The sequence below is a fragment of the Cebus imitator genome, unplaced genomic scaffold (genome assembly GCF_001604975.1).
Source record: "Cebus imitator isolate Cc_AM_T3 unplaced genomic scaffold, Cebus_imitator-1.0 Scaffold11, whole genome shotgun sequence".
Taxonomy (NCBI): Eukaryota; Metazoa; Chordata; class Mammalia; order Primates; family Cebidae; genus Cebus; species Cebus imitator.
In genome coordinates, this window is record NW_016107326.1 from 9,945,590 (window position 1) to 9,969,236 (window position 23,647).

Sequence of the window (23,647 nt, forward strand, 5' to 3'; positions counted from 1 at the left end):
TCCTGTCCTTTTACCTCTCCTGGCGCCCCCACAGCAGGCCTCAGAGGCCATAAGCCCACCAGTGCAGGGTCCCCTCTGCAATTCCATCCTCAGCTCATATGCCTCAGATGACAGCTGCTCCCTGCTACTCCTGGGCAGCCCTGACTGTCAGAAATTCCTTCCTCCTTCTGAGCCCAAATCAGGTTCCCCCACCCATCTTCAACATGCATGTGACTCCCACAGTAGGTGAGGGAAAGAGCTGACAAGTCAAGGTCTAGCCCCGACCTCCCTGTGAGTAGGAGGTACCGAGTAGGGTGGACCCATCCCATCAGAATCCCACACTGCTGGAAAAAGGAGGCAACTGATGGACAAGAGTCCGCTAGAAGAGTATATCCATCTAGCACTTTACAGATTGCAGGGCATGCCCTGGAAGCTACAGTTGGCAGGAATACAGTACCAGGAGAGGCAGCTTGGGGCCCAGGAACAAGCCGGGAGTCTGCGGCTCTAGTCCTGGCTCTCCAACTAATTTGCTATGTGACTGGAGGCAGCCTCCACCCCCTCTTCGAACCTGTTTCCTGATTTGAAGAGGGAAATAAGGGTCTCTTTACTTTGATGCCGATTGAGCTGGCGATTCCAAATGGATAGGTAGAGGCTCTGTCAGGAAAGAGGCAGGAAGCAATAGGCCACCCAAGGTTTCTAGACACACAGGGTCCGATGGTGCCTGGGACAGCCTAGCAGCCCTGCCTGGTCCTGCAGCCTGAGCCAGAGTGTGTGAGTGGCCTCAATCTTTTCCCAAAGCGAGCCTCACTTTCTTCCTCTGCAAAGTGGAAGCTCTGTGCTTAGCCGCCTTGTGAGCCTTTGTCTGGGAAGCATCAGGAATGGAATTTGGCTGTTCCAGCCCAGACAGGGAGGTGTGCTGCATAGCCAGGCAGGCAGGCAGACAGCTCCAGCAGGAAGGCAAATTGCATTTCCAACTGCAGGGAGCTTCTGTCAGTCCAGCCCTGGGGCCATCCGGAAGCCCCCATCAAAGCTGTGTCCTGGGAGAAGCAATGAAACCCCAGAACTGCTGAGGCATGGACATTTGAGCTGCCTTCGCCATCCCTTCCTTTCAAAGGCGACTCCAGAAATCAATGGGAAGAGATTCATTAGAGACCTGGGTGGCACGCTCCCCACCACCTCCGGCAGCCCCTTTATTAACCAGCCTAAGCTTCCTGTCTGAACAGGCTGCCTCCTCCTGAGAAACAACCCAGGTTCTAGGAAGCAAGTCTGAGACCTAGGCTCAGGGCAGGGCAGCAGGACCACCACACACACCCTTAGAGGCTGTGATTGTTCACTGTGCATTCAGTCGTTTCTTGGTTCACTCATTCATTCAGGCAGCTGGTCCTGGTTTCATTCATATAGCTAATATTTATCAAGCATCTGCCTGGCATATTTTAGATACTGTCAATATAACACATCCAACATCCAATACAACACATCCCAAACAGACAAAAAGTCTCAGTTGACATGGAGCTTGCCTTTTAGTGAAGGAGACAGCGTTAAACGAGGTAAATAATTGAAATATACGAGCTATCAATGCTAAGGAGAGAGCCACGTCAGAGACTCACAGGCATGTCAGGAGGGGCTGAGTTGTGGTCAGCATGGTGTGGTGGAGGAGGCTTCCCTGTTAAGGGGTCCCCTGAGGGAAAGCCTGTAGGAAGCAGGGATATGGGGATGGAGCTGGGGCCACCTAGAGAAGAGCATTCCTAGCAGAGCCCCTGGTGGTGTACTGGGTGCATTCACAGCCAGAAGGGCAGCAAGGCTGAAGCAGAGTAAGCCGAGGGGACTGGAGGGAAAGGAGGTCAGAGAGATGGACGAGGCTGGGTCACTCGGGGGTTCGGCCACAAGGACTTGCATTTTACACCAGCAGAGCCAGAGCAACAGGAGGAAGGGGCTTAAGCAGTATGATGTCCTGTGACTTCGGTTTTAACAGGATTGTCTGTTTTAATTTGCTAAGGCTGCCATAACAAAGTGCCGCCCAGCAGGTAGCTTACACAATAGCCATCCGCTGTCTCATAGTTCTGGAGATCTAAAGGCCCAGAGGAAGGTGTCACCAGGGCCAAGTTCCGTCTGAAGGCTCTAGGGAAGGTTCTTCTCCAGGCTTCTCTCCTAGCTTCTGGTAGTTTCTTGGCTTGTGGCAGCATAATTTCATTCTTCACGTGGCACTGTCCCTGTGTGCATGTCTCTGTGTCCAAACTTCTCCTTTTTGTAAGGACACTAGTTCTGTTGGATTACTGCCTCCCCTAATGACCTCATCTGCAAAGGCCCTGCTTCCTTCCAAATAAGGTCACATTCACAGGTTCCGGGGGTTAGGACTTCAACATTTTTTATGGGGACACAGTTCACTCCCTAACACCATGGCTTCTCAGTTGGTCTTTCCTAGGACCTGGTAGGCGGAGGCTCAGAAAGCCTAAGCTAGTCAGTACTTGTTTCCCGAGCCTCAGCCTCCATATCCAGGCTCCTCCCTTCCCTCCACAGCCCCTCACTTAGCCAGGAGAGCATGGCTAGCTCCTTCCTGTCTCCGCCCCAGCCCTGGGGACAGTCCCAAGCTCTACCAGCCTCTGCTCCGTAGCCTGGGGCTGAGCAGGTAGTGGAGCAGCCTCCATGAATGACCATTTTGTGTCCGGTTCATGGGCCCCCTCCCCTCAGAATCCTCTCTTCTCTCCGGCCTGGCAGGAGGCTTTCCTGGCACCTCAGTGACCTTGCCCTTGTAAAACTTCTCAGAGGCACTGGGAGGTGTGAGGCAGGGGTTAATATTGTTTTCAAAATGAAAGGGTTATAGGATTTGGGTAGAAGCCAAAGGCAGACTTCTGGGAATGCAGCCTGGGTCCAGGATGAGTGGCCCTGCTGGAGGATATGGCCAGGAAGGGGATGGGGGGCAGTGACAGAGGCTGAGAAGCATGGAGGTCTCACTGTGCATCGTGTCCCTGTCCCCCACTCAGGTGGAGCACCAGCCAACTTGAAATGTCATGTAAATGCTTACAAATGCATAGATGCTAAACTCTAAAAAGAAACACATGAAGCAAGAAATATTTCAGTATTTGTGATGTTGTATGAGGGAAAGAATATAAAACAGAGTTGGGGGCATGAGCCCTCACAGCAGCTGTCATTTACTTTGTGACCTAGAGGTCACCCTCCTCTGGATCCTAGAGTGTCCCTCCTTGGGAATATGTGATGGTTATCAGTGCATACTTTTGAAAAGGATTGCCAAATGGTTTAAACCCTTCGGCAAGTTGTCTAAACCTCCCTATACCTCCATTTTAGTTTCCGTATGGTGGAAATAGCCTCTATCAGAAAGGGCTGGTGATGAGGATTGCGTGTGGTGATACTTGGAAAATGCCTGGAAGCTGCCTGCCAGCCAGCAGAGTCTCAGTAACCATGAGCTGCATGTCACACCAGGAGAGCAGAGGCCAGGATCCTGCTTGGGCCCCTAGCTTTGTGTGTGGACACGGGTAGGGTTCCGAGGTCTGGCCGGGACACCTGCATTGGCCAGGAGCTCAACCACAACTGTGTCTTTCATCTTCAAGACTAAGAGAAGACTCGAGGAGGTTGACCAAGGCGAGGGAGGAAAGGAAGAGGGGGCAGAGAGAGAACAGTGTCATAAGACACATGAGATTGTGCCCACCTTGAGGTGGGCAGAAGCCCCAGCAAGGGGTCTCTGGAGGCAGAGCCCTTGAGATGTCTCATTTCCAAGGCTGCTATGAGAGCTTTCCTTGGGCAGCTGAGCTGGCTGTGTGACAGCTTCTCCATAGCCAGGTCCCCTGTCTGTGTGCATCATTTGTTGAATGCCCACCGTGTGCCCTACATTCCCACATGTCCTGAGAAGGACCAGGGATGTGGAGGTGGATGGCCCAGGCAGCTCCCAGGCCCTGAGCTCAGGCCTGTCATTCTCACGTGGACACGCGGCTGGGGCCTCCTTGTCCAGCTCACCCTCCGAGTGCCTGCGCCCACATGGGTGACAGCTCCGAGTCATAGGATCCTTGCTCAGCCCTGCTGAATCAGCAGACCCTCCCTGAAGAAGCTCTGTGGCTCAGAACCCAGCGCCCCTGAGCAGAGCCATCCGTGGCTTCATTGTTCTCCCTCTCTGCAGTCAGAGAGAGCTTGGCTTTTGTATGCTGGTCCTTCCTTGCTAATGGCCTCTCAGCCCCCAGGCCTCCCGCTACACAAAGCCTTATACAGGAGGTGACTCAGCCCAGAGTCACTTTGACCCCTGGGTGACCTACATTATAGGTGGCTTGGCTCTTTCTACTGAGCAATGCTGGGACCAAGCTGGGATCCAAGAGACCCATCCATCTGGGTGAACAGGGGAGCCCTGGAGAAGGCTCTGCAACCCCAGCTTGACTGGAGGGGTCTCCTCCCGCTACCACCCCTACCCCACCCCCACCCCCACCCAGTTGGTCTTGCAGAGGTGGGTTCCGCATGGCAGGCTCCTCTAGCCGGGTAAAGCATCCTCCCTCCCCTTGCTCTCCCGAGCGAGCTGCCACCGCCTTGCCAGCTGCAGCGCCGTGATTTATCGGCGGCTCCTCCTCGCCAGGGCCCACGGCAGGAGGAGTTCAAACACCCGCGAGAAAAGCCACCCGCTATTGATCCCCACGTCAGGCCTCCCGAGCGCTGGCGGGCATTCATCAAGGAGCATAGCGCGGGGGCTGCAGCTCGCCCTTTCTTCTTCCTTTCTTCTCTCTCCCAAGTCATTCCCCCGGGGCTGTGCCCCCCTTGCCGAGGTCACTCAGAGAGCTCGCCGAGTGCCTGCGAGCTGAGGTGGAGAGCGCCTTTGTCTGCGGCCTCTTTGCTGTAGATCCTTATCAAGGGGGTGGAGCGGGCTGCTTTGGGCCCCAGGCTTTTGAGCAAATCTTTGGAAGTTGGAGAAGTGGAGTTGGAACTCGAAACAAGTGGAGAAAGCCCTCTGAAGCAGAGACTGGTTGGAGTGCCCGTATTTCTGTAGACCCGAGGCAAGTAACAGAAAGAGTTTGCTAACCAAGTGGGCAGGAGAGAGCCTTAAAATTAGCATGTGAAAACCACAGCTTTGGCCTGGAGGCCTCCCATGCAGTCTGGTGAATGGATGCTTGAAAACAATTTGTTTTCTTAATTACGTAAATCTAGTGAAGAGTATTTATCTTTTTTTTTTTTTTTTGGCTTACCTGGGAAAAGTCTAATACCTTTGGTCTCAAGCCGGAGGAGCCTAACTAGGTATATTAATTCTCTTCTCCAGCCTCACCCTATGACTTCTCAGAGTGGGTCCCTGGGAGAACTGGGAGATGGGGTAGGGAGACTGGCAGGTTGTCTTATTAATAAGTTTCCTGGGCAGTGCCACCAGGTCTGTGTCCCTCTGCTATAAACTTCTGCTCAATTCCAGTCCAGATTTTGTCTCAACTTACCAAAGTGGTTTTTCTGAACCTCTGGGGCTGGCCACATGGTACCCACACATACAGGATCTTTGAAAAATGAACTTGGAAGTCTCAAACACATGGGTCTTTGGTGGCTTAGAAAGCACTAAGGATCAGATTAGAATAGTGAACTGTCACTGCACAGAACTGGCAAGGGGGTGTGTTCTGGTTTTTAAAATCAGATTAACGGTAGAAACCAGATCTTAAGTACATCCATCTCAGTGTTCTCTTGGTACATGTGTGCGCTATTGTCCCACCCCATCTGTTTTCTGGGTGTCACTTGCTGAGCAGTGGGTTTTAGAGTAAGTCAGTCATCTGGAGGATGTGCAGTGTGGAGGTGCGAGAGTCTTCACTGGACTCCTGCCTGTGGTGCTGCTTGGGAGGGCAGGGCCCCAATAAATGTTTCAGTGAGTAAATGACGGTCTCCAAAGCAGCCATGATAACCTATGAGGAGATGAGATGGAGGTGAGAATGAGCAGAGCCTGGAATGTATGCAGAGCTGGAGGGAAGTCCGTCTTCCCCTGGCTGCCCTAGGGTTGGCCTGCCAGCAAGGGGATGCCGATTAATTTCTCTTGAAGGAAGCGAGTTCTTGTCCAAAAGGCGCAAGTTACGAAGTATGAATTAATCCATTTAACCAGCTCCTCGGAGGGAAAGCCCATGACAACTGCATTTCCAAACGCCATCCTCAAAGTGATATTTCAAGTGGCAGTGGGTGGGATTAGAGCCTGCTAACGATTTATGTCAAACAAGGAGCAAGAACATAATTTCTAGATAAGTGATTTGTCTCAGCCACTTCCAGGGCCAGCAGGAAGGTTTAGGGGCCAGCCAGAGGCTGAGGCTGAGACGAGGGGATGGAGTCAGGAGATGCAGCCTCAAAGGCCAGTGAAGCTGGTCAGCTCCCAGTGTTGGCCAGGGCAGCAGGGCACGGCAGTCCAATTCAGAGGAGATTTTAAAGACAGTCCTGGCTGCCCTTCTTTGGGGATGAATGATGGGACCTCACTTACCTTCCTAATTGTTTGGGGCAGTTAGGTCACCATACAAGCAACTTTCACTGACAGGTGGGTGGGGTTGGGTGAGGGGGCTATAAAATAGGGTTTCTCCCGAGAGGGTAATGATGACAGTGAGTGCCCATGAAAGAGGGAGGGGCGAAGATCTCTGGAGATGAGACAGCACGTGGGCTTCCCGGGGTGTCTGCTGGGCAAAGGGGTGGGGAGTGAGCAAGCTCTGCTCAAAGCCCAGGGCCCTTGCGACAGACAGGCTGGAAGGAAGAGGCCGCGGCCACCACAGGATGCAATGTCAGGAAGGCAGCAGCTCCCGGGGCGGGGCAGGGCCGCGCGCAGCCGCCCCCGGCTTCCCTCCTGCTGCCAGCTCCTGGTCACAGGAACTCCCCGAAGTCGGGGAGCCGGAGCGTACGTGCGCGCGTTCACCCTGTCCTGGGCCCCTCGCTCGGGGAATCCCGGGGGTGCCAGGGCTCCCAGGGTCAGGGAAGTAAGAGTCCGGGCCGCCTACTTTCTCCACCCGGTAGCCCGTTCCGAAAATCCTTTAAACCGAGATTTAATCTGAATGCCCAGCCCCGCCCTCTCCTCCCCCCCTCCCCCCCCGCCAGAGGCCCCCTCCAGTTCAGCTCCCTCCTCCACCCGCTCCCCGCCGTAGACCCTCATTAGCATGCCCACTTGGGAGGATTCGCTGGGGTTCGGGAGACACCCGAAGTCATCCACCCCCAGCGCCTTCCCGGCGGCCTCCTCGGGCGACAGCGCTCCGGGAGCCCCACTCGCACAAGTGTTGCTTCCAATTAATTGCCTAGGCGGGGGAAGGAAGGGGGCCTGGTCGCCGCCCCCTCCCGGAGGCTGGAGCGCTGCTCGTCGGGTCGTGCGTTCGCTCGGCGGCGGCGTGCACCAGCACCACCCCTGCGTGCAAGTTTGAAATGTGAGCTGCCTCCGATTCATACTCGCTCGCGCTCCCTCGCAGCGAAGTGGCTGGGCGGACGGTCTGCGCGCGCGAGTGAGTGCGGGCGGCGGGCTGGGGGGCGGGGGTGCGGACGGCGAGGCTCGCGGGGTGGGGAGGGCGCGCGCGAGCCAGGGCTCCCTGGAGACGCCAAGGCAGGTCTGCTCGCCTTTCATCTTCCTCCCGCGCTCCTCCTCCTCCTCCCCCTTCCCCTCCCCCCCGCCGCAGCTGGCCTGGCCTTCCCCCGAGCCCCCAGCCCCACGCGGGCACACGCAGGGTGGGTGGTCACGCCCGCAGGGTCCGCGAGCGCGGCGCAGAGCGCGGGCCGTGGGAAGTTTCTCCGGCGCGCCCCGTGCGCCCCCGCCCCCCGCGCGCCCCCGGCCCATCCCCGTCCCCGGAGGGCTGTCGCTTGCGCCCGGGCGCGCGGCTGGCTGCCTCCTCGGCGGCGGCGGCCCCATTAGTGGAGCCTCCGTCTGTGATTGGCTTCGCCCGGGAAGCTGGAGACGGGCGATGAATAATTGATGTGTGCGGTGCGGTAGCCGGACGGCGGCGGCGGTGGCGGGCAGCAGCGAGCGGGAGCGCGGGAGCCGGAGCGCCCTCGGAGCGGGCAGCGCGGAGCGAGCGGGCGCCGGACCCGCCCGGGCCCCCGCGCCGCCGCCGCCGCCCGGGCGCGGAGCGGGGATGCAGGCGGCGCCCGCTGCCTGCGCGCAGCCTTTGTTCGGCGCCGGCTGAATCCTACCCGGAGTCGCTCGCCTCGGTTGCCGCCGGCCGGGCCCGGAGCCCCCGCGGGCGCCAGGGCGGGACCGCGACCGGTGCAACTTCTAGGTGAGTGCGGGGCCTGAGGGGTCGGCGCCTGGGCGCCCGCGGGCCGGGCCCCGGGCTCCCTCCGGGCGCGGGGTGAGTGTGCGTGCCAGTGTGTGACAGAGGAGGGCCGGTGCATTGTGGGTAGCGCCGTGTGCTGCATGGTGCCAGCCCCAGGCTTGGCCGCGAGAGTGGCACCGGCGTGCACCGGGCCGGTTTTGTGTGCCCAGAGAAGGGGCCTTCATTTCTCCTTGGGGCCAGGGGGCAGAGTGTGCCCCCGCCCAGCTCCCTGAAGGTGAAGTGTTGGCTCTCCAGCAGACATTTTACCGGGCTCTGTTCTCAGTCGGCTCTTGCCGCAAAAATAAGAATCGGCCAGGATGCCTTAGGAGGCAGTGCCTGAGGGTCCTCGACTTCAAGCTGCTCCTTTGTCAGAAGGCAGCCCTGATGCTGCCAGCGCCTAGAGACCCCACGGGCATGGTGATGCCACCATTGCGGCAGGGTGCCCTTCGGAAAGGTGGTGGGTGCAGAATAGACTTCTGACAAGTGTTTGCTGGGAAGCTGGCTGGAGGAGAGAGGTGGGTTTGCACCAGAGGGTAGGAAGCAGCCTTTCGGGAGGTGCCCGGCTGTGAGGACCTTATACAAGGCCCTGGAGAGAGGGCCCCTTGGTAGGGGTTAAGGGGCAGCTGCCTGAAGTCCTGAGCATGTGGTTTCGGTGTTGGTTCTTAGAAGCCAAGCCATGGTGCCCTGGGCACTAGATAGGTAGCAGCTCCTGGGCCCAGAAGCCCTCTGGGGGGAAACTAGGAGAGGTTGAGTGTCACCTCTTTAGATGGGTGTCGCGAGACTGTCATTCCTACAGTGGTGACCCAGGCCCTTCGCTCCTGACCATCAGGCTAGGCTGCCAGATGAGTGCTGAGCATGGCTGAGGGCTCTTGCAGCAGGAAGGCTTTGTGTGGCAGGTGGCGTGGAGTTGATGCCAGTGTGCTTCTCACTGGCCCACCCTTGAGAGTGGCCACAGAAATCAGGCTCAGGAGTGAAATCAGGCTGAGGAGTGAAATCAGGTCAGAAGCCTGGCTGAGGAGTGAGTTGGGGTGAAAGGCCATGCCACCCTGAAATCAGGGTGACCCCAAATGTTACGTGGGGACTCTGGCTCCTCCAGTTATGGGGCTCTGGGCCTGAAGCTCATCTCCCATCCACTATGGAGGAAAGGCCCTGTCCCGTGGGCAGGGGTCCACGTGGCTCCTAACAAGCCTGTTCCTCTTTTTTGTGTATAAGCCAGGCAGTGACTACCCTCCAACTAGCTGGATTCAAGTCCCCTCCTGAGCTATTTTTACCCTGAACTTCCTTAGTGAGAAACCACCAAACAGCGATGCTTTGGTGAGAATCTACGTCTTTACCGGAAGCGCAGCCTGCACAGAGTTTACACCTCGCTTCATAAGGCTGCCTCCACTGCCCTGCACAGCCCTCCCCTGGCTCAGAGCCCCTGCACCTCTCTCATGCCTACTGGTTCTCATCACAACCTGCGCGCTCAGGGACTTGTGAGCCCCAGTTTCAGATGGGAAAACTGATGTGCCTGAGATCACCCAGTTGGGGATGTAGGATGCCAGGCGTGGCTCCAACAGGAGCAAGACCTTGACTGCCTGCGGGCTTCCTGAAGGCAGGGACCGCGTGTTTCTCGTCACCGTGTGCCCCAGTGCTAACCGTGGTGCCTGGCAGATGGTGGGTGCCCAGTGGCTGCTGAATGATGGTGGCATGATTGGAAGGCTGGTTGGTTGTGTTTTCCCTACTGGAGTGGAGGGGGCAGAGGAATTGAAAGAGCACTTCCAGATTTCAGTCTGCATTGGTGGAGCACCAGTCCATGGTGCAGTTCCTGGGAACTCTGAGATGAGTCCCTAGTCTGGAGTCTGGCAGCTAGAGGGAGAAAGGTGCTCCCACAGAGGTTCTGCCAAAGTCCTGCCTGGGGTTTCCTGAATATCGCCCTGGGGAGTAAGGAGTGGTTGAGCTGGGTCTAAGATTACACCATCCAATACAGTAGCCACTGGCCACATGTGGCTGTTTATGAATTTAAATTAATTAAAGGGATGAGTTCAGCTTATCCTTGGCACTAACCACACTTGAAGTGCTCGGCAGCCACCGAAGGCTGGTGGCCGCCTTGTTGGGCAGCTCAGACTCTAGAACGTGTCCACCACAACAGGAAGCTTCATGGACGACAGACAGCGCTGGCCAGGAGGATAGACTTAGGGCAGTGAGGACACCAGCTCAGACCCGAGAGTGTAACAGAGTGGGCAAGTCTGTTCGATAAAGAGACCTTCTGTTTCCCCAGCATTTGTGTAGTAGCAGTCTCCTTGCAGGGAAGGAGTAGACCATTTAACAGGGGAGAAAACTGAGGTTCAATTTTGCCCGAGGTCATCCAGCATGAGAGTGGCATGAGTCCCAGGTCTCCAACCCCTCGGCCAGCACTGTGTCATCCAACAGAGGTCAGCCAGGGGGCACGGGTGGGCAGCGGTCCCAGGAACAGCCTCAGACCTCCCTGAGGGACAGCCTTGGTGCCGGTAGGCGTCAGTCTCTATGAAGTCATCCATCGATCGGTCGGGAGCGCCAACTCAGCCTCGGGTCCTCAGGAACAGAGAGTTCCGTGCTGGCAGAGCTGGAAGGAGCGGGCTCGAGGCTCTCTGGGCAAGGGAGGTGTTTACCTTGAGTGATGCGGCGTGGGTCCCTTGGGAGAGGCTGGCTCCTCCACAGGGAAGGAACTCCTCAGTGGGGCCTGTGGCTGGGATCCTTAGCACCACCTCAGAGAGAGGGCTGCAGGCCTGAGCCCAGCAGGGAGAAGGATTTGGGGACCTTCCCAAAGGGAAGGTATAGTGTCCCCACCCTCGATCTCGCCCCGCCACACCGTGTCACGGGGCATCGGCTGGGCCTCATTCGCCCTCCTTCCCCAAGCCTCGGCATCGGGAGGAAACTCTCCCAGGGCCTGGCAGAGCAGCAGCTGCCTCACAAGGGAGCCTGCTTCGGGAAAAACAAGGCCCCCACCCTCGAAGCACTTGCAGCTTCCCAGGAGCTCCCTGGCCAGTCACCACAGACAAGGAAGGAAGGCCAGCCCACTGCCCAGAGGGCTGAAGGGACTTCCTGCCCCAAGGTCACATGGCAGGAGAGGCCGTGGATGGAACTAATGCCCTCTCCCGGGCCACTGCAAATCCCAGTCTCCCAGTGGGAACGTGGGGTTTATGATTTCATTGTGCCTGCTGCTTGATTTCCTGCTCCCGCCCCGAGGTGAGGATTAGCTTCCTGTGGCCTCGTCTCCAGGTACTGAGGTGCCCACTCCCCCAGCATCAGGCCTCGCTGCAGCCTCCAGCTCCCATGGCCCTGATGACTGAAGCGGGAGGTCTGAAAAGGCGGTGGCTTTCTGCAGGGACCCTGGCACACTGGAAGGGGGGGTCTTCAAGTCCCATCGCGGCAGCTTGAGGGATGCGAGAACCTTTGGCGACACTCCCAGGTTTCCAGTCCTCTAGAGGGAGAAACTGACAAGGCCTTTCCGGTGTGCGCTTCCAGGACCCATAGTGAGTCCTGTGGGGAAAGCCCACAGTGTCTTTGTTCCCCAGGATCTGATGGGCTGTGTGCCTTTCCAAACTGATGCACAGAGCCAGGCGCTGCCCCCATCACCCAGAGTACGAGGCGTGAGGACCTCTGGGTGGTCAGCAGGGCAGTTGCTCCCTCCCTGCCCAGGCAGGCTCAGGAAGTAGGACCCTTTTCTTCCCTCTTGGTAGCCCCAGCCATGGCCCTGACTTCTCCTTAGAGCCACCCTGGAGTTCTCCAAGCCCCAGAGACCCTGCTGGTTTCCCCAACTGCTCCCACCTACCATGGAGTGAGGCCAGGCCTTGGAAGTGCCTGGACTGGGGCTGTGGTGCTGCTTTGTGTATATTGGGTGAATGGAGAAGTGGTGATTTAGCCAAGACACTCGCGATTTCTGAAACTGAGGCTCCCAAACCACCCTGGAGAGTTGGCGGGTCTAAGAGGAGGCCCATCCCCTATGATTTGCCTTCGAAAGCTCCCCAGGTAATTCTGATAGGTAGAACCATGTCTCCTAAGGCCTAGCGCTGAAACAATAGTGTCTGTGGTCTGGTGCCAAATTCGTGTGCGACCTTTGGCAAGTCACTTCCCCTCTGCGGGCCTGAGTGTCTCATCTCTGCCACTTCTTTGTCTCATCTCTAAAAGATAGACCCCACTCCAGGGCCTCGATACCAGCCCCATGCCAGGGAGATGGGGAGAGAGGAAAGTGAGAAAGAAGCTTGGGCAATATCTTTGGGTGCAATCACCCACATCTGGGGGTGCAGTGGGAAATATTAGGGTGCAGCATGACCAGAGAGAATTAAAGGAACAGAGGCCTATGCTCTACACCCCCAGAGCTGCAGAAAGAAGAGGGGGAAATGGTGACTTTCGGGCTGCAGCGGCCTGAAACTCTTCCCAGGTGGAACTTGATTTTGGAAATGGGTAGGATGAGAAATGACTGTTGGGTGGGAGGACTAGTAAGTGGGGGCACTAGTAGCTGCGAAGGCGTGGGAAGCAGGAGAGGTACGGCACTTGATGAGAAAAGAGGATGTCCCTCCAGGTGACATGGGGGAGGTGAGCAGGAGCTCCAGAAGAGGTTAAGTGAGGCTGCTGCAACAACGTCAGGGCAGTGGGGAGCCATCAAAGGCTTTGGAGCCTCAGAGGCACTGGGACTCCCGCTTCTAGGAGCAGGGCTGCTGCTGAGTAGCAGGCAGGAATCAGGTGTGGAAGTTGGGAGTAGTACAAGGTCGGCATCCTGCTGGGGGAATGTCCCTGCCCCTGCTGACGCAATGGAAAGCCTCGTCTTGTTTCAGGGTTCCTGTTTTGCGGTTGCCCGTGGTGGGGGGCGAGGGCAGCCAGCTCTGCCTTCTGAGGAGCTCCGGGAACTGGATGGAGCTTGTCCAGACCTCCCCACAGCAGCCCACTGCTCTCCTGGAAAAGAGAGGCAGTCATTTTTGTGGAGTCTCTCCCTAGTCCCTTGGGGGATTCTAGCCAGACCCAGGAGGCTTTAAATCAACGTGTGCATTTCCCTGGGGGAATGCACATTGGGACTGGAGTGGAAGCATTTGAGAGGGTAGCCTCTGGGCTGGCACAGTTGGTCTCCCGCCCTCCCAGGGCTCCAATATGGAATCCCTGCCCCCTGGGTCAGAGCCTGCGGCACTGGTAATTTACCAGTACCCTGTCTGCCTCTCAAGAGCTTACGATCAGGCAGCTTCATTGTATGCAGGAGATTTAGCAAGGTCTAGTTCAGCCCCAATGTGTGGGAGGCAGGACTGTGAAAAAGTGGGGGGTATGTTTCAGAGAGGAAGGAAAAAAGAAGCCCAAGGAGACCCTTTTTCTGCCTCTCACTTCTGCTGCTTCCAGGGCCAGCTGCAAAGCCATGGCCCAGGCAGCCTTCCCTGGTTCCCCACACCCTGCGGTCCATAGCTCCTGTGCACATCCAGGACCCAGCGCCATACATCATCAGTAGCTTCCTGTGATCCCTTGCCCACCTGGGTGTCAGTCCACTACACTGAGTTGAAGGACAGGCGGTCCATGATTTGCATCCACACTGGGCACTGTGTAAACGTCTGTCAAATGGCCGGCCCAGAGCATAGAGACATGGCAGCCCTGGTCACCCAGGCAGGAATTGAGAGGCTCGAGGTCCTGGCCCAGCTCTGGCTCCCCCAGTTGGCTGTGTGATGTGAGGGGTGCTCTCCTTTCTTGGGGTTCCTGCTTGTAAGGAGTAGCCTGGGATTTACTGTGCTGTCCAGTGTAATAACCACACATATATTTAAATGTATATTAGTAAAATTAAGTAAAATTAACTTTTCAGTTCCTCAGTCACAGTAGTCACATTTCAGGTTCTCAGTAGCCCCATGGGGCTAGTGGCTACCAGATTGGACAGTGCAGCGGTCCATTCCCATCATGGTAGAAGACCTGTTGGCAGCGCCATGCCTGAAGTGGTCACTCTGTGGCCTGGGGATCTGAAAGCCAGAGGGCTAGCCTTACCTTCCTGTTGGCAGCCCTAGTGGCTGCCCCTCTCCCTTCCCCCCCCCATGCACTGGGGACCTCCCTGCCCAATCCCCTGGGGCCCTTAAAATGGGGCCACCCAGTGTCCTTCCCAAGACAGTGTCAGAGAGTAATTATGAAACCCACACCTGTCATTTACCGGGCGACTTTGAGTAAGTCACTCAGCTTCTCTGAGCCTCTGTTTCCTGATCAGTGCAGTAGAGCTCCCTGTCCCTGCAGGGCAGGGTTGCAGTGGGGAGTAAATGAGATGGGGCCGAAAGGTGCTTAGGTCGATATCTGGCCCATAGTAACTTCTCAGTAGCTGGCAGTGATCATCATGGTCAGGTGGATTCATCCCCTGCTGCGTGGGCTTAGTTCCAAAACCAGCTGGGCATTTGGTTCCCCTTGAGTTCCTGAGCCCGAGAGACTGGGTTCTCTTGACCCAGCCCCACCCCTTCTGTCTGGGCCTCAGTTTCCTCATCTGTGTAGTACTCCTGCCTGTCCTCACCCTGTGTTGCAGCTGGAGACCTTGCTGTGCCTTGTGGAGGGTGGGGCTGTCCGGGGCTTATCCCTGCCTTCGGCATGGCCACTGTAACAGGAGAGCCTGAGAAGGCCAGGAGACAGAGTGGCACAAGTGTGCTTGTCACTTGTCCATCCCAGAGAGAAGCTGCAGGGCTCTCCCTGCTGTTCCCATCGGGGAGGCCCCAGCGTATCAGCTCTGAAGGAAGTGAGCGTGGCCGGCACCCACGCGCGCCCACTTTCATTTCCCTCTTGGGGAATGAGTGGTGAGAGTCTGCATCCTGGAGTTGTCAAGACAGCAAGGACTTCTCCCTTGAGGTCCACCCATAGTTTGTCAGGGTCTGTGAGCCTCTGTGTTTCTGGGCAGAGGGTCTGTGAATCGAGCCATGTTGAGGTGGCCCTTGGGGTCCAGCCATCCTAGTGAGAGTGGGCCCTCAGAATAAGGACTGTGAGCCTAGCCTTGGCTTCCAGATGCCTAAAGGGTGCCAGGAGAAGCCCTCATTGAGAGGAAATTCTGGGAGCTGCGGAATGATCCCAGGAGCCAGCACACCACTCTCTATCCAGCCCCAGGCCCTGACACCCACGGTGTCCTTGGTGCCAGGATGGGTACTGGGAGACAGAACGGCCTTCAGGGCAAGGCCGCAAGACCGTCCTGGGGAACAGACCACGTGCAGGGAGAGGACACAGGCAGCTGAGGGGACAAAGGGAGGGGCTTGCTGGGAACTCATGGCCATCGGAGAGATGGAGGAGGTGAAGACTGGGCACTGAAGTGAAGTGGGGGTTTCCAGGTGGGGATGGGATGGCCCTCCTGTGGCTCCCCACTGTTGGGAGCGAGAGGCCTTCACCCCACAAAGGTCCGTTCCCGAGCTTGCTCTCAGCATCTGCCCCTCTCCTCTCCTTTCTTCTTCGCACACTGGGACCTCTCATCCTCTCTACGCCTCAGTTTCCTCATCTGCAGAACCAGAGACTGGGACTCATCTCCTAGGACTGTGGGAGGATTAAAGGGCTGATTCCAGCCAGCACCTTGAGCGCAGTGCCGGGATCACATCAGCCCTGAGTAAACATGAGCCACCCTTGCTGCTCTGCATGCGTCTCCTCATGTTTGGGAGAGGTGTGTTCCTCTAGGTCACTCGTCCTGCTGCCCCCCAGCTTGGGGGCCTCTTGATTGTCCATTGCAGCCCAGCCTCTCCACACACTCTTCTAACCCCTGCTGATCTGTCGGGGGTACTTTTCTCCAGCATGAGCCCTGAGCTGGTGGAACATGCAGAATGCCCATCTTCCCCAAGAGCCTGAAGCATTTTGGAGCAAATTGTCCCCCTGCCTCCCACCAGGACCCCAGGGCTCTTGACCAGAAGCTCAAGGCTCACTCAGTGTTTGCTGAGAAAAGCCTCGTGTGTTCCTGCAGAGAGTGGGGGACAGCTTGTGTAACCCTCAGGTATGTCTTCATTTGATTTGCCAACAACAGGCTTAGAAAGTTACTGGGCAGTGCTGGGGTGCCCTGGAAGGAGGACAGAAACCATTGTCCCGGGGGGTCAGGGCAGCAGCACCCAAACAGAGAAACGCCCCACCCCTACCTTCCTAGAACCACAGCAGCCTCCACCACTGGGTCTTTAGTGGCTTCTAAGAGGCCACTCTGGCGGTGGGTCTCCCAGGGGCAGCATCAGGACAGGGGAAGGGGTAAGGGCCGAGCACGTGGCTTCCACTGTGAGCTCAGGCTTTGGCTCCTTCTGCCTAGGCCAACTTTGGCCCTTGAAAACGAGGCAGGTCCTCCGCCCTCCCCCAACCCTGCTGTTCCTTTGACTGCTGCTGCCCAAGGGCACCCACAGACAGCAGGTGGGCCTCAGGAGTTGGGCTCCTGCCAGTCCCTGCACCCACCTAAACTAGAATTAAGCCTTTCCAGCGTCAGGCTGATCAGGCACCCATAATCCTCTCAGAGCTTTACATGGTGTTGTACCTTCTCCGAGAAATACATTTAGTGACCTGGATAAGATCTTTGTCCTCAGGTGACAGCCTCAGGAATGGAGATTTCTGCCCTGGGGTTTCTTCCCAGGTGTGGCTTTCCTGGTCATCCCCTCCTCTGTCCTCTGTGAGAGTGTGTCTTCCCCCACACCCTCTCCATGATACTTCCCTGGGCTCTTACCTAAATAGAAATCAGCCTCTGAAATGGCCTGACCCAGGTCACTTCCCTGGACACCTCCCTGGTCTTGGGCACCTGCTACGTGAAGCCCAGCTCTCACCCCACCCAAGTGATCCTGGGCTTGAGAAACCCCTCTGCCACCTAGCAGCATACTCAAGTTACTGCTTTTGCAAAACGCAGATACCCTCACCCACAGGCCTGCAATAGCAGCAGGAGTCACTGCATAGGGTGCCCACCAAGTGTGTGAATGTGTGCGGGCATCTGCTGGGGACCCTGGATGCACACGCCCCTGCCGGTGCCGTTTACTAACACATGCGCGTGTGACCCTTACCATGCACACTGCACCGTTGCTACAGCGCTTAGTACAGCTCTCGGTATGTGCAGGAATGCGGCATTTCTCCAAGTTCATGACTATGACTATAACTCTCTCAAGTTTGTATGGGGAGTGCCCAGATAGGCAACAGATGCATGTAATATATTTTGGAATGAGTGAATGAACAAAAGAAGACCTGGGTCTGGGCCGGGCACTATGGGGAAGGTGGAAAAAGACACATTCCCTGCCCTCGGGGAGCTTAAAGTCCCACAATTAAGACGGTAGGGCTGGAAGGCAGTGAGTGTGCAGGCCCACGCGTGCATCTGGGTGAGAAATAGGGCTGAGCCTATTGCAGAGATTACGGAGTGTGTCTGTGACATGGGAGGAGTACATAGGGAGCTGGGTGGTGTAAATGTGTTGACACATTCCAAGCCCTTTGGGGCATACACGTGCCTGCACTGTCCCTCCCTGCCATGCTGGACTGTCTTGGACTGTCTTAGGTGCTTCTAGAGCACTTCAGAGTCCAGAAGAGCACTTCCCGAGATGTGGTGGCTTCTCCCTACCCAGCAAGGGGAAGAGAACTGAGGGGCAGGGAGCGTGAGGGGCTGGCGGGTGGAGGTGCGTCCTGAACTCTGGCCTTCTACCTTCCAAGTCTGAGGCTTTCGTGTCCACAGGGGTCTGGTGAGGCCCTGTCTCCACTTCCCTGACAGTGCCCTGGGGAACTTGGGATCCAGACACAGGAGCCTCACTTAGATCCAGGACTTTCTGAGGGGCTCCTGAGCAAAGGAAAGGATGACTGTGACCCCAAAAGATATCCGTCTGCTCACTGTCCGTCATGCCCTGTGTGGATGCATGGGCCTGCACACGTGGCCCCACACACACGCACACACACACATGCACACACATGTACATACTCATGCATAGGGACCCCACCCTTGGGGTTTTCCTCTCTGTTCAGAAGACTTAATTGTAGCTTAAATTTTCATTTTCAGCCAGCTTTGTTTTGAATGTTGAGTAACTATCACTTGTTTGTATATACTTCAGAAACAAAGTCCCTGGGGGAGAAGGAGGCTGTTTTCTTAAGCTGAATCCTAGAAGTCCAATTAGGAGTGATTGTTCCACTTCTAAGGTTTTCCAGCCGCTTCCTAGCAGGCCCTGCTGAGCCTCTAATTAGGCAGCCAGGCGCACCCCTGTTCAGGCCCCAGCACAGCTCTGGGTGGCCTGTTTGAGGGCCAGTCTTGGGGAAGCTCAAGGCCAGAACCCCAAGTAGACCTGGAGTGTACTGCGGATGGTCCTCTTTGTTCAGGGAGTGGACTAAGGTCATTACGCGCCATGTCAAGGCCTTGCTGCCTTTGGGGACATCAGTGCAGGCCACAGAAGTGGAGTCAGGGCACCCTGGGTTTAGGGAAGTCACATAGTCCGGACTAGTTGGCCTTTGCCCAGGCGGGATCTGCTGGGAAGGCTGCCGAGTGCTGCGCTTGCTCTAACTGGGATCCTCCCGTGATGAGGCCTGGCCTGGCCTGCTGGTCTCTATTCACTGCTAAGCAAACTAAAGCTCACAAAAGAACTGCAGTAATTAGAGCCAGGGCCACCCCTCCAGCAGGTCTGGGTGACCAAGTCCTGCCTTGCAGTCAGCGTGACATTCCATGCCATTGGTCCCACTTGGACAGGGAATGGCCTTCCCGGGTCGAGGCAAAACTGAGAAATTTGAAGGACGATTTAGACAGGTGAGCGGGGGCGTTGGTGAGTGGGGGTGCCAGGCAATGCACGGAGAGCCAGCCAAGCGAGGGACCTCAGCCTTCTTGGCTTTCAAAACTAAACATCTGATATGTTTCACCGCAGTTGTGATTTTCAGCACTTTGCCCGATGATCCCCATCCACTCTTGTTGGGGAAGAAGGGCATGTGGTTGAAGAAACACATGCCTTGCAGCCTCAAGGTCTTCCTGAGCCACCCACAACAGCTGGTGCCTACTCACGCCCCACGGGGCTGTGAGCCTCCAGCCTGGGCTGATTCGGTCCTCTGGTGCCAAAGATGCCTGTGGCCACCCTGGGAGACGTTGCCCTCCACCCAGCCCAAGCCAATTCCCTGTGGCCTTGGGGAGATTCGGGTTTCTGCCTGCCAGGTGGGCAGGTCCCCTTGTTTTCCACAGCAGCCACTCAGCTCACAACCCTGCCCTGCTCCTGCCACCTGAGCCCCCAGGTGCCATCTGCCACCCTGGTTCCAGGTGGCAGGTAGGCGCCCTCAAGGCAGGGGCAAGGAGAAGGCAGGCAGATCCCAGATGGGGAAGGCATGGGCTCTAGCCCTGAGGGGCAGGCAGTACCTGGCCTGCCACCTGGCACCTGGGTTGCCCCACCCTTCTTTGAAAGTGAGTGTGAGCAGGTCTGCTGAAACGTGGGTATGAGTAGGTAAGGGGTCCCCCTAGCATGTCATGTCTCTATCTTGGCTTCTCTGTGGGTGTGAGGAGTGGAGTCTTTCTGGGCAACTCTGTGTATCTGCATTCCTGACCATCTCTGTCTTGGGCCCCAGGCACTCCCCGGCATCCCTGCCCCCTCTGGTTTCTCTGTGCCTCTCCAAGTGTACCATCCATGTCTCTCAGAGTCTCTGTGTTCCTGCCTGTCTCTGTCTCCACATGCCGAACTCATGAGGATGCCTTGGCCATCAGAGCCACCTCCCCTTCAACCCCCATTGAGTTGTTCTACTTAATTTCATTTTCCCGGGGCTCCAACTCACAGAAATAAACCCTCCCTCCCCACCCCTGCACTTTTTTGATTTAACAAGCCTGCTGGAAAACAATAGTGATTCCGCATCGATCATAAACAGAAGTGATTACCATACAATTACAGCCTGAACCATCAGCCTGGATGCAATCACAGAGCCTCATTGTAAATCGGAAGACAATTGCCTGCAGAATTACCCCCAAATTGGTTTAAGTGGCAACAAAAGAGTGTTGGCATTTTCGTATTTTGGAAAGGGATGGGGCAATTCGGGTGTCCTGATGGCAGAGGGTCCCCACCAGGAGCCCCCCAGGGCCCCTTCCTTGGCATTGAGGAGGCTCTCGCTGGAGAGAGCTGCCTGCCACCTTCCCCCACCCCATTATTTTCCCTTCATTTACTGCTCCCTTGGCACAGCTTGTCATAAACTCATTTATACTAATGTGTGAGTGGCTAAGTGTACCTTGGAACTTGGACAGCAGAAAGGGGTGAATCTGGTGGAGGGAATTCTGGGGGACCTCCTCAGCTCCCCAGTGTCCCCCTTTCTCCACTCCCATCTCACCTCTGTCTCTTCCATGTCACCCCATCCCTCTGTGCTCCTGGCCTGGCACACACCGCATAGTAGCCTTCCCCACCGTCTCCCAGCCCTCGGTGGACTCTGGCCAGTATCTCCCACATCCCATCCAGGTCAGCCCACTCCCTCATACAGCTGCAGTGCGTGCCCCGCATTCTTCCCAGCCACCCAGGCCAGCTGGAGGCCACAGTCCCAACCAGGTGGGCTAAGGCAGCCACTCCAGAGAGGGAGCCTGCCGGTGCCCCCGCAGTGAGTGCCGAGAGGGGATCATAGGCGGGCTTCAGTTGACCTGGGTCTGCTCCTTTCCAGCCTATGGTTTCATGAGCAGTCCCCTGCCAGCAGGATCCTTCCTGAGTGTCTGAAGACTGCGCTCTTAAGCTCCAGCTGTTTCCGCAGAGGCCATGTCTTGCTCTAGGAGGTGACTTCTCTCCAGGGTCAGGCTGCTCTGACATTACCAGGAAAGCCTGCCCACTCACTGACATAGTCAGATCCCCTCACATTCGTCCATATCTAGGTCATACGCGCTTCGGCATGCCCCATCTGATCCTAACAGAAGGGTTTCTGCATACTTGTGATTTTACTCTAGTCTTTCATTAAAAAAACAAAGAGGTGGGAAGACCAGAGGGGTGACATGGGTTGCTCCAGGTGACACAGCCCATCAGTGAAGAGCGGCGTCTTCAGGCTCCTGTGTGAGTGCTTGTTCTAGATACTGTCTCTGCAGCCTCCCTAGACCTGCACAAGGCAGACCGGGGTCTCACCTTGTCACTGACCTGCCTTGAGACCTCAGACAACACCAGTAATTTAAACAAGCCCGAGGGAGCTCATGCTCCGTCCTCACCTGTGTATTCACATGTCAGCTCCACTCATCCCACTGCAGCCCTGTGATCGGATGGGCGGGTCCCTAGTGAGGGGACCAAGGACCGGTGTGGGGACCAGGCTCCCCCAGAGCCCTCAGATTCCTGGTGACAGCAGCTAATAGGCCCCCCTTCTGCCAGCCTCTAAGCCATCTGCCAGCCTCTGAGCCTCTGCTGATGTACCCTGGAAGGCAAGAGAAGCCGGATGACCCTGAGCTCTCTTGCACCTGGTGCCACCGAGGGCTTCGGTTGAGCTATCTTGGTTGCTCTGCAAAAGCCTCAGGACCAGGCACCGTCTAGAGTTGGTGTATCTGGAACTAGAAACTTGGCTGCTCCAGCTCTGCCCTGAGTCTGGGAGGCATCGGCGTTAACCTGGGCTGAGTCGAGCCGGGCTGTGGGGTGACCCTGTGCCTGGCACCCCCCTCGATACTAGCATTGGGAGGTGACTGATCTGGCCTCAGGGACTATGGTAATGTTCAGGGAAGAGGCTGCTAGTCCTTGCCTGCCAGGCAGACCTGCCCTCCCCAGGCCCTACCCTGGAGCCTTTGCTCTTGCTGTCCATCTCCTGGGGAGCCAGGTGTCTAGTGGAAAGATGAGGCTCCAAGCCACAGAGACCTGGACTCACATTCTATCCCTGCCACTTTATGGTTTGCGCCGTCTTTAACTCTGAGCGGCAGTTTGCTGTGTTCTGAGACCACAAAGGTGATTGCTGTTGAGTCCAGGGCTCTTCAGATCACAGCTTCACAGTCCTTGGTCTCAGAACCCAGAGGGAAGGGACCTCATATTTGTTTAGCATTTGTCGTGAGCCAGGCTTTGTAGGGCCCCACGTGGGAGCCAGTATTCCCGTGTGCTAATTGGAGCTTATGTTCAGTGAATTGAAGTTATATGGGCCAAGCATGGTGGCTCATGCCTGAAATCCCAGCACTTTGGGAGGCCGAGACATAAGGATTGCCTGAGCCCAAGAATTCAAGACCAGCCTGGGCAACATGGCGAGGACTCGTCTGTACTAAGAATCAAAAAAATTAGCCAGGGGTGGTGTGAGGCACACCTGTAGGAGGATAGCTTGCACCCAGGAGATGGAGGCTGCAGTGAACCCTGATTGCACCACTGCACTCAGTCTGGGTGGATAGAGTGAAATCCGATCTTTAAAAAAAAAGAAAAAGGTTAAATGGAATTTAAACTCAACTCTTCAGTGGCACTGGCCACACATCAGGCGTGCAATAGCCCGTGTGACCCCTGCCTCCTGTTTTGGGCAGCACAAATTAACATTTCCATTACTGCAGAAACTCTGTTGGCCAGCACTGTGCTGTTATCATCCCATTTCATGGGTGTGAAGTTGAGGATGGGGAGTGATTATCATGCGTAGGGTCTCAGGTGGATGAGGCAGAGTGGGACATAAATCTGTGCCCATCAGTGCAACATGGCTTTCAGCTCCAAGGTTCTAGGCTCTCCTTTACCAGCCAGCCCAGATACCTCCCCTTTCATGAGCCTTCCATGAGCTTCTAAAGGGCATAGACTGTTTTCTCTGCACCCTGGGCCGGCCCAGGGCAGGCACTTGGGGTGAGTATCTAGAGTGGGTGACGGAGGGAATGGCTGAATGAACATGGTCTGCTGAAACTTTGGGGTGAACTCACTCCCCTCCTGGTAGAGCTAATGTGGGGAGGGCAGAGCCAGCTGCTGAGGAGTGATGGATGGCCCCTCTCCCAAGATAAATGTGGCAGTCAAGGTAATCGGATTGTGTGTGACGGTCTAATTTGTAGGCGAGGGGAGGAAGCGCCCAGCCATGCCTCGCCCCAGCCGCCCGTATTAGTTTAATCAAATGCCCAGTATCTAAATGACTGGGCCCAAGTGATGGATGATGTGAGCTTTGTTAAATGCTGTTGCCCTGTCGAGCCAAACTTCCCAAGGCCCTGCCCGGCTCCTGGACTCTTTAATTTGTTTTTTCTTGCTTGGTTATCTCTGCATGGGGCAGAGAAGGGGGGCTAGGGCTTTTCTGTCTGTCTTAAAGCCTCTGGTTTTTCGTGGAGGAAGAGAAGGGAGAGGAGGCCAGAGCTGGGGGAGGAGTGGGAGGGAGTTACGTTCTGCCTCTTCTGAGAAGCCTTCCTGGGTCACTGCACAGACTTGGGGAGCGCAACTCCTGGAAACCTTCAACTGGGCTTAACTGGGCACTGTGTGGCTTCTGGTCCATGCAGACTCACCCTCACCCTGTGCTTGTCACTCCATTTATGGAAGACATTCTTCCATAGGAAAATTTATCAAGTTTCCCTAATGGTTAGTGCTTGTTTTTGTTTACTGAGAATTTTCTCAACTCCCAGATCATGAATATTTTCTCTATTACCTTTTTTTTTTTTTTTTTTT

General features: G+C 56.3%; 1 protein-coding gene across 8 annotated transcripts in view; it reads left to right on the plus strand.

Moving 5' to 3' along the window:
- The window catches only part of ZMIZ1 (zinc finger MIZ-type containing 1), a 244,232-nt gene that overhangs the window by 166,807 nt on the left and 53,778 nt on the right, over positions 1–23,647 (plus strand). Inside the window, exon 1 of one of the 8 annotated variants that reach the window (XM_037727417.1) lies at positions 7,032–7,403. The exons of the other annotated variants lie outside the window; for them this stretch is intronic. The gene's annotated coding sequence lies outside the window, so the exon portion shown is untranslated. Of the gene's footprint in view, positions 1–7,031; positions 7,404–23,647 lie in introns of those variants that run through there. 8 annotated transcript variants of the gene reach the window in all.